Source organism: Lactuca sativa, chromosome 8, assembly GCF_002870075.4.
Source record: "Lactuca sativa cultivar Salinas chromosome 8, Lsat_Salinas_v11, whole genome shotgun sequence".
In the NCBI taxonomy this organism is placed as follows: Eukaryota; Viridiplantae; Streptophyta; class Magnoliopsida; order Asterales; family Asteraceae; genus Lactuca; species Lactuca sativa.
The window spans coordinates 42,548,607-42,554,553 of NC_056630.2; the positions used below are offsets into that span (position 1 = coordinate 42,548,607).

Sequence of the window (5,947 nt, forward strand, 5' to 3'; positions counted from 1 at the left end):
CCAAAATATTAAGGTTGCTTTTACTTACGGAAAAATTAGTTTTTATTTTCTGTTTTTTGTTTTTTCCTTTTTGTATTTCGTTTTCCGTTTCTGATTTTCATTAGAAAATTTAGAAAATGTCTTTAGACACGTTTAATTAAAGTTTATTCATTTTTCATTTTCAGTTTTAGAAAATTAAAAAACGTGTTTAGATGTGTATTTTTTTTTATCGGTTTTCATTTTTTCAAAACGGTAGCGTTGGTAGGGTGGGCGTGGGGACGGTGACGGTGGTGGGGGCAGCTACGGGGGGCAGTGGTGGTGTCGATGATGACGATGGTGGTGGTGGTGGTGGCGGTGGTAGCGAGGTGTCGGTGGTGGTGGTGAGGATAGGCGGTGGTGGCAGCGACGACAATTGTGGCAGTGGTGGTTGGCGGCAGTGGTGGTGCTGGTGATGGGTTAGTGGTGGTGGTGATGGTGATTGTGATTGTAGGTCGGTGATCGTGGTAGTGGTGTTGGTTAGGTATGTGTGTGAGGGTAGGGTGGGGGTAGGTGTGGGTGTGAATATGTACGTGTGTGTGTATGTGTGCGTGTGATTGTGGGGCGGGTGCGTGTTTGTGAAGGTAGGGCAGGGCGTGGGTGTGTGTTTGTGGGGTTAGGGGTGGGTGTGTGTGTGGGTGTATGTGAATGTGAGTGTATATGTTTGTGGGGGTGTGTGTGTGTGTGTGTGATTGTGTTTGTGGGGGTTGGTGTGTGTGTGTGTATGTGTGTTTATAGGGGTGAGCTTGGGAGTGAGTGTAGGTAGGTAGGGTGTGGTGGGTTGGGGGTGTTAAGGTGAGGGTAGGTAGACGTGGATGGGGTGAGAGTGGATGTTTATATTTTTAAAAAAAAATTTGAAATTAGAAAAATGTAGAAAACAATGATTATCGGTTTTCCAAAAATTTCCAACTTCTTTGTTATTTTAGAAAAAATGAAAATTTTTTCACTTTCCGTGAAAATTTTAGAAAAATAGACAAACTAAACGTGTTTTCATAATTCTCATTTTTCTTGGAAATTTTTTCCGAAAACGGTGCATTTTTCCGCAACTAAACGTACCCTAACTCCCTAAGCTACTCTAGAAGCTAATGAGAATGTGGACATGGGCTCTCGGCTTGCATCTTAACCCCATTAAAGGGGTTGCTTTTAGACTGCTATAATAAAAATTATTACATCCGAACTTGTTAATAAAAATTACACATCGAGTCAAAATATCACATCCAGTCAATAATAGGAGTGGTTCACAAGGTGATGTAAATTTGGAGGGAAATTTTGTTTCTCGGTTGTCAAAATGTAAATTCTAATCTAGTCTTGTTGCATACTGTTCTAGTCACTAGTACAAAATGTATTTTTAATGCAATGAGTTTTTTTTTTTGTTGGTGTGGTCGTAGTCTAAAACTGCACCATTAAAACACTTTCGCATCAATAAATCAAGAAACCGCACTAACAAATGCATTTTTTATGTTATTTTCTTTAAACACACTAATAAATGCATTTTTTTGATGCTATTTTTCAAAATCGCACTAATAAATGTACTTGTTGATTCACGACTTCAGGTCAACATCATGATGAATCTGAAAAATCATTGAGGAGTCGACCTGCACAATAATCATCTTTGTCCATCATAATCAACCCATCGTCAAGACTGTGAGGTATGGTTATGATATTCTGATTTAAAATTTTGATTCATAATATTACTTAATCTATGTGTCTATAATATTACTTAATCTATGTGTCTGATACTTTGATTTCTTAAGTTAGGTTGTGGAAAAAAGAAGGGATTGGACAAAGAAGCTTGTGACGTTCAAAGGAGAGTATATATGTATGCAGGGGAAGATATAAAGGTAGATAAAACCTAAAAAAAAACACTCTCATGTCTTTTATCTACCAAAATTGAATTAAGGCAAGTTTTTTTCCTTTGTATTGATAATCTTTATAACTTGTGTAATTTACCTTTTGATTAAATGGATTGTATACATTTTGATAAAATTACTTTGTAATTTAGCTTCTGAATTCCTATCGAAGTGAGGTAACGGATTCAAAGGTGGGCATCATCTCTGAAAGTCTGCATGATACCGAAGAAGAGCCATATAAAGATGGTGATGACGAAATTGAACACGTATATATCAAAAAACTTGTATATGCTTCTGTAGTTACCTTCCTAAACAACTTACATACCTGTAGTTATTATATCAAATTGTAAACAGATACAAGGATGAAAATGTTAGAAAAGAATGGTATTTTTATTAAGATAATTTGAATCTTTTGTATGGTTTGTGCCTTTACATGTTTTATGCATATTTGTTGTTTTGATTCCATATTGTAAATCAAGCGGATTATCTTTGTAATGGTGGTCCTCTTGAGTTTTTTTTTTTTTTTTTTTTTTTTTTTTTTTTTTTTTTTTTTTTTTTAATGGAACGATTCTAGCTTTTAATAGTGCGGTTGTACTATATTTTTAACGGAAAAGCATTTGTTTTTTGGTGCGGATGTTCTATCTTTTGGGGCGGTTTTATAACCGCATTAGTAAATAAAAGTATTTTTTGAGGCGGTTCAATAACCTCATCTATTAATCATTTTAACCACATCAAAAAAATCTTTCTGTACTAGTGAGTGGTCACCTGATAAAGCAACAATTGTGTATTGTTTGATAATATTAGTGGCTTAGTGCAATCTACATGCCCTCCAATCTTGTTCAACACCAACACACCAAACACATATAAATTGACATTCATTTTCTTCAAGATCATGTTACATTGGAACTTATTTGAGTGTTTCACGTCAACTCTTCATAACAATATGCTGACATCGTCACTACAAAAAAGGGTTGGTATCCTCTCTTTTTCTTGACTTTCAAACCAGTTTGAATGTGAGAAAGCATCATCTCGAATTACACTGATTACATGAATTTAATATGTAGCATATAGCAAGTACTTTATATTATTAGCCGATGTATTGTATTACCCTCTTGTATCACTACAAGGAACGATGCCTATACCGACGGCTTTTTATATCCTTATACCGATAACATGTCGCCAGCACATGCTATACTAACGACTTGTCGTCCGTACAAAGTCGTCGGTATAAGTCAAAAAAGTCGTCGGGATAGGTGTCGTCTATACAGATTCATCAATGCAAACGACTTGTAGTCTAGAAAAGGGTCGTCGGGATTGATTTTCAAGGGAAAAAAGGTTTTAATATAAATCAATACCGACGATTAATTGTTGGCAAACATGATACCTTTACCGACGACACGTCGTCTGGAAAGGTTCAGTTATATCGACGATAAGTTGTCTGGAAAGGGTCCTAACGGTTTGAATGGCTAATACCTATACCGACGACATGTCATTGATATATGTGTTTTTCTTCCACATATTTTTTATATTTACCAAACCTGTTTTTTAGACATGGAATCATTTAAGCTGCTCTCTATATCTCCTGTTGTTTGGTTCTCCTTAGATCTTGACTTTTCTAACTTTTATGAACAAGTAAATCGACATATATTACAAAAAGACCAAAATACCCTCGATTCCATATACACTCAAAAAACATGGAGGATTCATGTTATACCTTCAACTGCACCCAAATTGTTGATTTTAGAGGATATGGCCTTAGGCATAGATGCATCATGATCTTTGCTTCTGCAAATTTCCAAATATTCACTTCTTTGTGATGCCCCTTTTGCCCTTGGTTCAAATTCTGCCTTGGGGTTCTTTTTCCTCTTACAATAGATGATGGTGATCTACCATTACAACAAACTTCGATAAATAAATAAATCAAAGCATCCTTATCTGTTATGTGGGCAGTGGCCACCAGATTTTAGGGGTGTTCAACGGTGGTCCTCCGGTGGTGGTTTGTGGTCACCGGGAAAGAAAAATAAGTAGAAAAAAAAAGTCAAAAATCAAAAATCAAACATCTTACCTGATGTCGATGGTCTGAGAGAGGTTGGAAAGAGAGTGAGGTCGGTGGTGGTCCTCTAGTGAGACCCTAATCGGAAAACAAAAAATAGGTGGAATATTAAATATCCAAATCAAAATTAAACCTCAATAAGAGGAGAAAATCGAAATTATGGTCAAGATTTTACCTATACCGGCTCTCGAAGGTCAAGGAGGCGTCTGGTCTGCAGATGGGATTTCGAGAGAGAAGTGTAAGATTATGATGGCTGCAAATGAGGGAGACAAACCAGCCATATTGGGGTTAAAACCCTATACAGACCACAAGTCGTCGGCATACGGACTAAATATTACGACGTCGTATCGTTTTCTCGCAAGTAAAAAAATAATAAAAAATATGAACCTTATACCGACGACATGCATGTCATCGGCATAGAGTTCACATGGATCGCTATTTGTTTTACCGACAACCTGTCGTCGGGAAAAGTTACAGAACAACGATATCGTTTTTAGTTACTGGAACACGACTTATAAGAAAATAGGAAATTAAAATTTCCGTTACCTATATCGACGACTTGTCATCGGCATACATTTCAGAAAACCGCGAAAAATATATTTCATTCCCGCCTACCCTTTTCAGATTCGGCATGGTGTTCAAGGTCAAAGAATTTTGGTCCGCTCGGACCGACGACATGTCGTCGGAATATGTTGAGTTTTACCGACGACACATATAAATGTCGTCGGCATAGGTGGTATTTCTTGTAGTGAAATTATATTTGTTTCATTGTTCTAGGCCCACGGTGTATGTCTCACACTCTCATGGGACATGGGTGATTTGTATTTATGCATATTACATGACTCAGTTTTAATTCAATGAGAATATTGATAATCAACATGCCTGACGTATAAAAGCTTTTGCGATCACAGATATGGAACTTGCACAAATAGTAAAAAAGAATTGGAAATTATATCAATTTATTTTATTTGACAATCTAAACATGGGATTCCGATAGAGCATTTAATTAATGAGGCACACCCTCCAATGCTACTAGCAGCAGATGGTATCTCCAAATTTTGTCTTTCCACAGCAACCCTTCTTACAACGGCTCGAACCTGGTGCTGAACCACATGGTTTTCGTTTTGGTTTTGCTGATCCACTACTTCCACCACCACACCCGACTATATCTCCTTGCCTCGGCGAATCGCAATCTGTAGCTGCACATACCAATTCCAATTAGTTACTACGTAAACTTTCATTACTCTCAATCCATCAAGCAAAACACTGTGTGTGTTTAGTTAACAAAACACTGTCGTTTTGACGAGTTCTATGAAAAGAAGCAACTTCATGGCAGATACAGTGTATGCTCCTTTATAAGTTATTATAATAGCAAGTTGGAAAAGCACGTGATAAATTATAGATGGAAAATACACCAAAGAAATAATTATAGGAAACAATATCCAAAATTATACCAAAAAAGTAGAGTTTCCGCAAACACAATTTGTATGCTTATGAAGCTATTAAACATGGTGAAACTATTTGGGTTCATCCTATTACAAGATGTCACATGTTTAGAGGAAAACAAACCTAGTTGACGAGCACGGTTGTATGGGCTTCTGGCGGTTGCTATGGTGTGAGAAGATGAGCTAATGAAGATAAGGATGATAAGAACCAAGACAAGTCCTCCCCCTTTTATGATCGAGGCCATATTTAGAAATGACGAATGAAGGTATATATGATGACGAATGAAGGTATATATGTATATATCGGTTTATAGTTATCTATTTATACTCATCATATGCCCATAATGTAAACGCGTTTGTTCAAAAGTTGACGAAAACAGGAGGAAAGGAGTATGGGAGTGGTTAGCCGCCCCAAAATCAAATCATATGTTCTCATTCATTTTCTCGATCGTACTTTTATTCGAGTTTAATTTCGTCTTTTGCTTGCAATTTGTTTGGACCAATATCTCATGTCCTGCCGTGATCTACGGCTCTACGCGCACTGTTATATGCATTTCAAACATTAATTAAATAACAGCGAATTA

General features: G+C 36.7%; 1 long non-coding RNA gene across 2 annotated transcripts; it reads right to left on the reverse strand.

Moving 5' to 3' along the window:
• Window positions 1-3,357: 3,357 nt before the first annotated feature.
• LOC111892747 (uncharacterized) lies at window positions 3,358-5,743 on the reverse strand. Of its 2 annotated transcripts, XR_002850655.3 has the most exons (5): window positions 5,488-5,743; window positions 4,094-5,117; window positions 3,931-3,996; window positions 3,580-3,751; window positions 3,358-3,484 (listed from the first exon to the last, which is right to left on the reverse strand). It is a non-coding gene; the product is annotated as an uncharacterized LOC111892747 (long non-coding RNA). The 2 variants fall into 2 exon arrangements; XR_002850654.3 differs by having other exon boundaries at window positions 3,358-3,751; window positions 5,488-5,676.
• Window positions 5,744-5,947: the final 204 nt, after the last annotated feature.